A 12,479-nucleotide genomic window follows, 5' to 3' on the forward strand; every position below is an offset into this window, starting at 1 on the left:
ATGACTTAAATGTTTTCCCTGAAGAAATGGTTTTTACCTGAAACACCACAGAAAGCACCATTGGAAGTTCCCTTAGCAGAGGTGGGGCCTGACTATGTGGAGGTGGCAGAAAGGAGGCAGGGCTAAACTTAATTGTTTTGTGGGCACAACTGCTCAGGAAAGGGACATCTGACACCACAAGTGTCATGACTTGAGTCCACAGATGTTCATGACTCAAGGAACCTGAGGTGACCAAGCAGACAAGGAAGTTCATGGCCCAAAGTCATCTTTCCAAGAAGGACTTGGTCTCCACAGATGGCTGTCATTGAATGATTGTCTTCATTGCTCAGGCCCAACTGAACACTTCCATGGCATTGCCATCCCTCTACTGAATGTCCATATACTTGCAGAAATGTGCAGCATCTAAATGATGTCATGCTTTTCATCCAGAGATAGATGAGGAGTCTGGAAGATTACCTTCAGCAGAGTTCCTGGGCTTGGGCTTAGCTTCTATGTGTAAATAGTCCCAGAGAAGCCCAATAAAATTGCTTATGCACTTAAATTCCTTACTGGGCTGGAGCCGTGCCTATTTTCTAAATAAATTAGAAACCATACCAGATGTTCCTGGTTTATTGAAAAAAAATTATTCCTATGAAGATTTCATTAAAAATTTTAATTTATATTACAGAGGTCTATCTATTATTTGATAAAGTAGAGACTTCCAAAATATTCTTTTATGGTGTAAGAAATAATAAAAAGTATTCAATACTTATGCATTCTGTCTAGATATAATAATAAAATTTAAAAAAAAAAGAAAAAAAGAAAAGGATTTGTCCAATAAAATGTTTGGCAAAGCCAAAGTCTGAATTTTTTCCATGTTTTTACCTTGGGATATGAATTTACTGTCGACTTGTCTGAAGTATGTAAATTCAACACACACAGTAATTGGTTTACTACACAGAAACTGAGGGCTTGGACTTTGCCAAGAATTTTTACTGTGTAAATTCTTCACTTTCCTCACATTCAAAAAGGCCATAAAAGCCATAACTCTGAAAACAGGTCTCAGTGAACAAAATCTCAGCCCTGCCTCAGGGTGAGGAGACCCACACAATGTGGGTGCAGAGCAGGTCCCACTGTCCCATGGGTTGTTCCAAGGTATTTATGGCCTTTATACAATCCCCATACTTCCCTTTCTTTTAGGAATGCTTAGATCCCATCCTTGAAGAGAAAAGATGACTCTTGACATGGCTCATTTAGCTCATAGGAGAGTCCATCACACCTGCAGTCATCAGTTAGCAGTGTAAACCACCAGATCCTGATGCTCCTTGCATGCCCAGTGACAAAGTGGCTCCAGTAACACACTTGTCACTTCCACTGGAAGAACTCCCCATCATTCTGTTGTCACAAGCCCACAGCTCCTTTGTTTCTGCCAGTCTCTTTGATCTCCTCTCCAGGTGGCACTGGAACAAGTGAAGTCCCCAACACGGAATGTATCAGACCCAGCCGGTCAGGGTTCAGCTCCAGCAGGTGAGTACCTGGGGAGGGAGGAGGAGCTGTTTCACCATGGATTTCCATACATTTAGAAGTCAAAATCCTACATGGATCAACTGAAAAGGGAATTCAGGAATGGAGCACATTCGAGAAGCCCATTCCTGGCATGGAGAATCCTTGCTCTTGTCATCCCTTGAGCATCACCTCCCCACTGAGCACAGCCCAGGTGTCTGAGTGCTCTCCTCGTGCTGTGCTTGGAGGGCCTTTGGGGGACCACCCCACAAACCCAAAATAACCCATCAGGTTTGAGGCAGGATTACTTTATTTTCCTGTCAGTAAATATGATTATAAAATATCAACCCAACAATTACAGATTCAGCCTGTTCCCTTGCTGATTTCAGCTTTTTTTAGGTGGGTGTTATTGATTACAAGGAACTGATAAAAATAAATATGATTTATTTTCCTTTTTTTTTTTTTTTTGCTTAGCTATTCCCAAAGGAAAAGAATTTGCATAGAACAATCTTTTTAAAGAAAAATCCAAAAAGTTCACACCAAGGTGAGCTCATTTTTTAAAATAAATAGACAAAACAACAAAAATCAGCAAGCAGATCTTTTTAAGTTAAAAGCTTGGAAATCATATTTTTCAGTCATATATTTATTTACCACGATATTTAACCTAGAGGTGACACTTTGGTTTCAGCTGTTGACTGGGGAATATCCATGCCCAGCTCCTAACAGGGAGCCCTCCTGGAGGGGCTCCCCAGTGGCCACCAGATCTGGGTGGTTCATTGCTCAAGAACACTCACACACACGCTAAATACTAAAGTAGCCAATGCTCTTGACAAAATTGCCCAGAGCAACAACTTCTTCTGGAGGTGGGAAGATGAGGACAGGGCTGCCTCATGCATCTGCTCCATGTTGTGATGGATATCCACATGGGAAGAGCCTCCCTGCAGCACTGGGGCTGGTGCCAGCACTGGCTCTGCCCCCTTCTCCCTCCTTGGGGGCAGGCACTGAGGACAGGGGAGAGGAGCACCAGCTGTGGTGGTGGCTTTGCCTCCTTGCTCAGGTGATGCCTGCATGTTCCCATGCAGGGAAATGGTGCAAAAAGCTTTTGGGTCCGCACCAGATTTAGGCCTCTTGGACTTGCTGTAGCAGTGAGTCAAGGCTGAGCTCTGCCTGCATGGGAAAGGTCCTCTGGGGCTTTGTTCCAAACCTGCACCTGCAATAAAGTGCTGGTGAAGGCTTGGCTAAAACCACAACCAAAGTTTCCAACCTGCCCTCTCCCAGGCCCAGGGCACCCAAAAAGCCCTGGCATCCCAAAGTGCCCAGGCCTGAAGCTGCGTACTGCCAGACCTTGCAGGACCTCGAGCAGTCAGGTCACAAAGCCTGCTGCTTTCCTGGAGCAAGGGAGCTCACATCTTTGAGCAGTCAGAGCTTTTCACTGGTTGAGGGCGTGGGGAAGGTTTTTATTTGCCGGAATATCAGGGAGTGGATGCGTTCTGTATGCAACATTAAGTGTTATACCAAAAATTGGCCCAGAAGGATGCGGTCTGATGCCGTTTTTTGCCGATTTACCATACGAAATTGGTCTTAATTGGAGTCTGGGCACTTGGTGAGCGCCAGAAAAGCTCCATATGCATATGCATGTGCGTGCACTCATGTGTGCGGGCAGAGGAGGAGCACGGCCAGCATTGCCTGTTGCCCCTCGGCCCCTCGGGGCTGGCTCAGGGCAGGAGCAGCAGAGGGATTGAGCCCCACACGCGGTGAGCCAGCCCCAGCGCCGGGCTCTTGCCCAAATTGCTGCCAAGACACTGCTGGCTGTGGAGAAGGGCATCAAAGAAAGCGGGCTGGGCTCGCAGGCAGCGAAAAACAGGACGGTATTCTTCAGATAATTTATTTGCAATGAATAATTCAGCTAGCTTTAGCTGGGAAGCTGGATTAAATGCAGAGCATTAGGCACGCTGAGAGCCCCCAATAAAGGGCGCTATTCACTCCTAGCACAAAGGAATATTATTTACTATCATTAATTAACTTCCACACAAAGCCACAGCCATTTCCTTAGGTTCTGAGAAAGAATACGAGCAGAATGCGAGCACAGAGCTGCCGCACTTTCCCCGCGGTGTCCTCTCCGCAGACGCACGCTGGCTGCAGGCTGCGCTTGGCCCCGCAGGGCGGTTTTGGCAGCGCTGTCCCTGTGCAGGAGCACAGGCAGGGGATGGAGGAGCCGAGCCCCTGTCCCTGCCCCTCTGCGGGGCTGTGCTGGGGGTCCTGCCCCACCCCTTGTCCCCCAGGCGGCTGCAGAAGCCCGGGGGATGACACAAAGCGGCATTCCCCACGCTCCTGCATCTCGGGATTCACACAGCACAAGGAGGCAGGGAGGCGTTTGCCTTTGGGAAATGGGTTGAGAGTCTGGGTGCTCCATCCAGAGCATGTTTTAGATTTAATGAACCGCTGTGCTAATTAGTTCTCTGAAGTGTCTGCTTTGAAATACCAAGCTTTAGGATAAGTAGAAATGCAAATTCTTGGCAATTATTATTGCTGCTGCAGTAGGGACTAGAGAGCGGCTCCTTGCAAGCAAAAAGGGAGATAGGCAGCTTGTGGTTACAGAGCTTGTTTTCCTCTGTTACATTGTGCTCTTGGCAGGTGATGCCAGAGATCACACAAAAGGCTGGGTGGAGATTCTTGGTCAAAATATTTTTCTGTTGGAAGACAAGGGTTTAAGTTATATTGGAATATTTCATAAATACACATTGATTTTTTAATTATTTTTTCTGGTTTAGTGCTGAAGCCCTGTTCTCTTTATCCATGAAAGTCCAGATTTTCCTCTGAGATTTTAGATGAAAAAGGCAAAACAAAATTCTATGTCAGATCTTGCTTCAAGGAATGACATACTTTTAGAAACATCAAGAAAGGAAGTCAGAAAATTAAGTCTCAAATGGAATTAGAGGTTCCATTTGATTCCATGTGATTTCCCCCTACTTTTTTTATTTGCTGAGAAATCTTGAGGGCTTTGCAGCCCAAGCATTCTGCTGGGAGAAGGATGTGGGGTGGCTGAGCAAGGAACAGACCTGCCAGCAATCTGACAGTGCTGCACCAACCAGCTCAGGCTGAAGCTGGAGACACACCCTGGCAGAGGGCAGGACGTGGGGTAGAATTAATTTCCTCCACAGTGGCTGGTACAGGGCTGTGTTTTAGATTTGTGCTGAGCAGAGGGCTGATAACACAGAGATGTTTTTGTTATTGCTGAGCAGGGCTCACACAGAGCCAAGGCCTTTTCTGCTTTTGTACTGCCATGCTGGGGAGGGGGCTGGGGGTGCTCGTGAGGTTGGGAGGGGACACAGCCAGGACAGGTGACCCCAAGTGACCAAAGGACATTCCAGACCATCTGACATCATGCTCTGTGCATAAAGTGGGGGGAAGGAGGAAGAGGAGAACATTTGCAGTGATGGCTTTTTTCTTCCCAAGTTGCTATTACATGTGGTGGGTCCCTGCTCTCCTGGGGATGGCTGAACACCAGCCTGCCCATGGGAAGCAGGGAATTCCTTGTTTTGCTTTGCTTGTGTGCATGGCTTTTGCTTTGCCTATTAAAATGTCTTTGTCTCAAGCCATGAGTTTTTCCACCTCTCACCCTCGTGATTCTCTCCCTGATCCCACTGCTGGGGCTGTGAGTGAGTGCCTGTGTGGGGCTTGGCTGCTGCCTGGGGTCACTCCGTGACAGAGACGTGGCACAGGGGTCATGCCACACAGGTCTCGGCAGGAGCCTAAGTGGTTCTCTAGGATTTAGGTGCCTTTAGGTGGAATTTAGGTTAAATCCCATTGTAGTTGGGATTTAGAAGGACCAGCTCTAGCCATTGTTACCTCTATTTTAGTGTCTAGAGTGCACTGACAGGCAGTCACAAAGCTGCTAGACATGGCCTCAGTGTGGTGGGGTGATGTGGGAGGGGGTTTGTGCACTGCCCATCCCAGAGGCTGCCTGAAGCCAGAGGTGCCTTGGCAGAAGCCCTGCATCCCACCCTCTGGCAGCAGCAGCCAGCATTCCCCACGTGCCCCCTGCTTTGGGCTGCCCAGGGCTGCTGTGTGTGCATGGGCCCTTGGAACCCCTCAAGCTGCCTTCTCCTGGTCTTGCAAAGGCAAGAGCAAGACGTGGTGGGGAGAGGGAATTTTCACACAGAGAAATCTGGCACAAAGCAGGAGTTGAGTTTTCTCCTGTTGGTCCTTTCTGTTCCCATACAAGAGCTCCATCATCCCACCGAGCTCCTGAGACAGGGAACAAGCTGTGATTTTTAAAAGTAATTGCCTGTGGGAGATATTAATTCTATTTTTATCCTTCCCTGTAACAAAAGCTTTTCAATAATGTCCTCACCACTCATCAGCATTACCCACTAAATACATTTAAATAACACAGTTTCTGTACTATCCTTTTAACTCCCTGCTTGCCTCTTGATATTTGGCCCAAGAAATAAATGCCACATTTCTGTTTCCAACACTATTGTACTTACACACTCTCAGGACACTTCCAAAGATCATTTCCTAAGACAGAAAGGTACTCTGTTGTGAAGGGGACTGTCCTAACCTGGAAAACAAGAAAGCAGCACACACACACTCAGCTCAGAGATCAATTGGAAATGCACACAGTAAAAAAAAAGAGTTTAGGAGTCAATCTGAGCTTCAAATTCCATTTGAACAACAAAGATTCGGTAGAGAGGATTCATGAAGCAGCTTGGTTGCATACTCCCTGATAAAACTGGGATTAGCAAATATTTTGAACATAGAGCTGCATTAAATACAAAATGTAGACCCACCCTAAACCACACACAGGCACAGCAAACACATAGTGAGCAGAAAGAAGCCATGAAGCACTGGGCTAGACTAAGGTGACTGCCAACCTTCATCAAAACTCCCCAAACAATTAAAAAAAACCCAAACCAAAATAAAAAGCTGCCTGCAGAGATTAATGGGAAAGAAATGAGCCATAAAGAGTGCTCAGATCACCCCTTACCCTGTGTCACTGCTAGGGACTCTGCCTTGGTGGTCACAGGCTGTGAGTGTGCCCTAGCAGGGTCCCTGAGCCACAGGCTCCCACAAGGAGGCAGGACAGTGCAGGGAGTGGGCTCACAGCCCTGGGAGCAGAGGTGCACCACATCAAACCCCCTTCATGCTAAACCAGCCCAAGATCCACAAATGGAGAGATTAAAAGTCAGCCTTTCAGCAGGGGGAAATGGACCTAAGGCTTTGCACCTTCTGAGGCACAGCCCTCAGTTCCTTGCCCATGATGAAGATGAATCACAAAAAAACTCCTTGGTTGCAGAGCCAGGGGTGATTAAAATGTCTCTAATCCTCCCACTCTAAGTTCCTTAATTTCCCAAGACAAATGATAGCATCTATTTACATAGTAATAGTAATTTACATATTCTGTGCAGACTGACAGAAAAACAAAAAGATCCACCCAAGATCATAAAGGTTTCTCCTCCTTCTGGGTATATCGTGAAAAATGTTAAATAATTACAACCTAGTTGGAAGAGCACACTTAAAAATAACTTTTCTTAGACCTGTGTTGGTTTTTTTTTACCCACAACCTCTCTGGCCCTCCAGGCACCTCCCACCCACTCCAATCTCATCACCAGAAGCAAGATACATAAGGTTAGAAATTATTTGGGTAAAAACTGAGTGACCATTAGTCACCAAACCTGACTAACTGGGAGAGCTGATAAAGACCCAGAAGAACCCAGTTACTCACAAGAGATGTGCATTCACAGCACTCCAATTCTGGCTCTCAGCTTCTGATTCTCAAGGGATCCAGCTGCTTTCAAAAGGTAAAACATCAATGAGAAATTCATTATTACTTCACATATGAAAAATTATGGACTCCATGGACTTGGCTATTTTTCCAGCTGAGTGGTTTCCTAACAATTATCATTTTTCCTTCTCAGCCTTGATCTCTGAAGAGCTTTCTCTGGATTTTTTTTTCTAGGAGAACAGTTTTGCCTTCTAAAGCCACTTATCCCCATGGTGATTATTCAGCTATTGCCAGAGTAGGACACATTGGGTTCACCAGAGGCTCTACACTAAGAATAACCTTTGAACTAGCTCTTCAACTGAATCCTTATTCTTGGCATTTGTATTTATGAAAAATCAGCAGTAAAACCACTTTTAAGGCCCATTGAGAAAATGTCTTGGGTAATACTCCTGATATCCTGGAGTATTTTTTTTTTTTTTACTCCTCCTGGGGTAAAAAAAAAAAAAAAAAAAATTGTTAATGAGAACTGCTTTATAATGTGCCACAAATTATTTAATATATTAAACTAATAAAGTCTGTAAAAATACACCAAATTTCAGTAATCAACTTCCTCAAAAAAATCAGGACAAGATCAGCAATAAACTTAACAGATACACCGCAAATTTTATGCAACAAACTTACCAGATGCACAAAGTTTATGCAGTTGCCTCATCAAGTGCACTGCGGGTTGAAATTGGTGATCTCTGAACATTCCTTCCAGCCCAAACTGTTCTGAGATTGTGTCACTCCCCAGGCAGATTGCTGGGGTTTACACCCTTCTGTCCATCATTTTGAGAAATAATGCAACATTAGAAAAGACCTGTTAGATCCTGTGCTATAGAGAGATAATTTCAGTATTTACCAGACTTGGAAAACATTATGAACATGTGTAGCACAATTAAATGGCATCATGTGCCAACCAGAATTGATTTCCTGCACACACATTCTAAATTAACTGCTTCATTGAAGAGCATGTGTGAAGAGAAATACACAAAGAAAAATATTCAGATTTCACACTTTTTTTTCACAAGGGAAAAAAATTCGAAAAATTCAGAAGTTAATTACATTTTCCATGAGACTTCTGCTGCTTCATCTTTTCAGAAGAACTGATGGTAATATTTCTAAGGAGCACATCCAAGCCAGCAGCATGAGCAGAGAGCTGTGCCTGGCAGAGGCAGCACACAGAGGCCATGGGGCTGGATGGAGCTGTTTGGATGTGGCTTTTTTGTGCAGTCACCAATTAAATTGTCTCCTGCTCCCTGCTCAGCCACCCAAGGCAGCTCCAGCACTTCCAGCAGGAGCTCTGGCAGGAGCCACGCAGCAGAGACCTGAGGTTTTCTGGCTTTGTGTGGCTCTGGGAATGTCTGCTCCACAAATTCCTTTGGGCAGCTCCTCCAGTGCTGAGCTGTGCAGCAGTGTCATGCTGGGGTCACACCCTGGCTTCCTCCTGCAGCTCCTGGGCATGGAATAGGGGACACAGCCAGTGATGTGGCACTGGAGCCACGAGCTGCTCCTGCACCCCTTCCCTGTTTCCTCTGGCAGCTCCTGCAGAGCTTGTATTTCTACCAGCACTTTACCCCACTGGGATTCCGGGCATCATGGTTCTCTTACTTGGAAAGTCAGATAAAGCTGAGGATTTTCATTATTGGAAAGAGCAGAGCTTGCTTTCAATGCAAATATTGACTTGTGTGGTATAAAGAAAATTTTTGCAGCATACCTGATGTCTCTCTGACAAAGGAACACCATAAAAAGGACATAAATTGAGCAGAAGACAAACAGATGTACCCTCTGAGTGAGTGGAAGTCACAAGAAGCTGCAGGCAATGCAGTGGGAGGGAACAGTCAATAAATCACAGGCTCTCCTGCAGAATCAGTGTAGGAAGTAACAGCAGAGAGCGCTGGGAGCTCACTGCATGCCCCAATGGGGCCTGGCCATGTGGGCTTTTTTATATCCAAATATTCAGTGTGCTCTTGAAAGAATATTGTGGTTTTCACTTTTGAAATAGTACTGTGACTTTTGTCAAATGCAATTTGTTTAAACACTTTTGCTAAACCAAAATATACCAGCGTGTTTATTTTGGAGACGTGAGGAGCAAGTGGCAAAGATTGGCAAAAGGTCTTTTCCTTCCCTCAGTGGATTTGGGTCAAGTGTTTACAGATTCACACATGCTGCCAGAGCAGCATCCATCCAATTTTCTGGCAGGAATGAACTCCTTAATTAACATGGATCTCCATCTGGCCTTGAAGGTGAACATGAGTTTGCAGCAAAAAAACCTTTCCATGTATTTTTGAGTGCACTCCAGATTTTAAGGAGCTAAAAAAATCCCTATTGGTCTGGTAAAGAGCATCTCATTGCAGACAACACAAACTGCTGCCCGTGCCTGCATTGGGCAGCACGTCAGGTCCTGGGTCAGTTGCACTTGCACAGGTTACCCTGCAGCTCAAGCTGAGCTGATTCTTTACTCACTAGCTAAAAGATTTGGGGAAATTATTTTGCCAGAGAGTAAGAACTTCTGGTACCTGTCCCTCAGGGGAATGTTAATGTTACAAATTTCCTGTGATTAGAGCCATTATGGAGACTTTTCAGCTGGAAGGAAGTAGAAATGGATTAAGAGTATTATATATGGTGGCTTTATGGTAAACCAGGAGCAGCCCAGTGCTGGGCAGTGGGCAGCACTGATTAACCAGTTATATAAGCAGTGAAACACCACAGCAAATATCTGGTACTCTGTACTTTTACTCTAAGAATTAACTCCTGTTCCCCAGTAATTGTCTTTCCCCCTTCATTTCTGTCTGCTGCTATAAAGATCTCTGATGTCTTGTGCCCCCTTTAAGCATTTTTACCTCCAAAAGTAAGTGCTATAACAGGCAACTCAGAAGCTAGGTGTTTCCCAACCTTTTAAACCAAATATTTGATAAAAGGCAAAACAGTAGAGAACAAAGACCAGTGATGAGGTTTTTAATGAAGGTAATGTTTAATGTGAAGCTCACATTGAATGCTCAGACACAGGCTCTTCAAACTGGAAAAACATTTTCTGTATACATCACTCAGCAGAGGGAGATCCCAGATTCCTGAGCTTCCCTGCCAGGACAACAATCACCCTCAGGGCAGCTCTGCTCTTCCCCCCAGACCTCTGCCTCAGAGACTCCTGTTGCTGCCCTCCTCCTGGAAGGACAGCCCCAGAAGGGCAGGAAACTTCAAGACAAGGGACATTGATTGCTTTTATTTCTCCATGCCAGGACAAAACATGTTTTTCCTGATTTTCTGATGCAATTCCAAAAGCTGTGATGATCATAATGACTCAATTAGGCTGGAAGAAAAAACTAGAAAGTGCTGAAATCTGAAGCAGAGACTCTCCTGCTCCAGCCATCCCCTGCTGTGCTCCCTCCTGACAATCATCAGTCCCTGGAACTGAACCACAGCCTGAACAAGCTTCCCTGTCACTCTGAGCTACCATATTCCTCATCTCTGTGACAACATTTGTTTTCTTTTACAGCTATTTTCATCTGTTGCTAAACATTCCTCTGAAATGACACCTTCTCCTTTAATCTGCAGCCAAAACCCATTTCTTGCTCCCTGGGTGGGACATGTCGGCCTCTCTCCTGGATCTGAACAGCTGCAGCTGCATCACTGGGATCTTGTGTCCTGTTTCCTTCTCTTTCTCCCCTCCAGTCAGAGTTCTCTAGAAAAGGAATACCCTTCTAATTCCAAGCCAATCCCAGTAAAGCCTGTGAGCACTCACCATATCAAAAGCTAGTGCTAGCTTACCTATGCAAAGCAGGGCTGCTCCTTGAAGAAGAATTAAATGAAAATGAGTTGCTGACCTGCCCCTGAGTCTGCTCAGATGCACTTGGATGGAGCAAGAACATCCAACTTACCTGGATATTTGTTTGATCCAAAACTGGATCCTTAAGAAGAGGCATTTTTTATCAACGTGAAGGAGGAATGGTCTCCGTGGCCTGGTATTTCCTTCAGCGAGATGGCAGACTTCTCCAAACCCAGAGATTTCAGCCCCCAGCTGCCAGTGGCAGTTTGCTGCCAACAGGAGAACCCAATCAGCCAGAGCTGCGAGCAGGTACAGCTGCACAGGAGCCTGCAGGCTTCCCTGGAGTATCTGGAAGAGGTCACTTAACGTGGCACCAGCATCCCCGGTTGTGACCACTTGCTGGAGAAACCAGGAGCACAAATGTCCCACGTTGAACAGTTAGGCTGTGTGATTGATGGCTCACTGCCACCAGGCTATGGCAGCAGACGCACGGTGACAAGCAGGGAACCCCATGGCCGCACCAGAGCAGTGATGGGGCTGCTCCCAGGGCTGTCCCGGGAAGCCACCAGTCCCACGGCCACCGGCAGGGCTCACGGCCAAAAGTGCAGGTGTGTTACACGAAATAACACGATGCGGACATGCTGCTACTTTCAAGGTAAAAGGGAAGTTTATTTTCTGACTCTCAACATTTATAGATTTCCAAAAGTGACAGTGGATTGGAGGGTGAAAGTGCCACCTCTCCAATGACACTGGACAAACCAACAGTCCATCAAATTTCTTCTCCTCCACAAAAGAATGCAAAACAATAAGCTATTTACATAAAGTGTGTGAGAAAGTTCGTTACAAGAATGTAAACACCAGAAGGCTTAGAAAATCTTAAAAAATCAGGGCGGCACGGGTGCCTGCGGGGCTGGGGCGTTCCGTGTGCGTGTGCCCGATGGCTGTGTGTCCGTGAATCTGCGTGTCACTGTCAGCTGCGGCTGATTTGGCACACACGCCAAGCCCTGCAGCCCGGCCTGAAGCAGCAGTAGCGCTTTTCCAGCGCCAGCCCCGCGCTCCCGGCGCTGCCCGGACCCCGAGCCGGCTGCAGAGCGAGCAGCGCCCGCCGCGGCGGTGCCCGAGCGGGGCTGCCCCAGCACGCTCCCGTGTGCGGGTTTTCATCCCTGGAGCGCTGCGCTGCAGGGATTTACCGCCTGGGGTCAGCACCAGCCGAGGCAATGCCTGGAATACAGGTTCTGTGAGCCACGAACGGGAGCGGACCCAAAGAAGGCGGCACCCAGCCTGCTCAGACCGTGCTAGACTCTCATCTCTCGCAGATCCCTAGTGCCGGCTCGGGGGGAGGCACCGCGCTGTGGAATTGGGTAAGCGCAGGGAACGCGATGCCGGCTGGACCTGAGCACACGGGGCAGTGTAAATGCACGGAGCAGCCTTTTCCTGGCTGGGCTGGGGTCAAGGGAGCTCCCA

This window comes from Passer domesticus, chromosome 2, assembly GCF_036417665.1.
Source record: "Passer domesticus isolate bPasDom1 chromosome 2, bPasDom1.hap1, whole genome shotgun sequence".
Lineage (NCBI taxonomy): Eukaryota > Metazoa > Chordata > Aves > Passeriformes > Passeridae > Passer > Passer domesticus.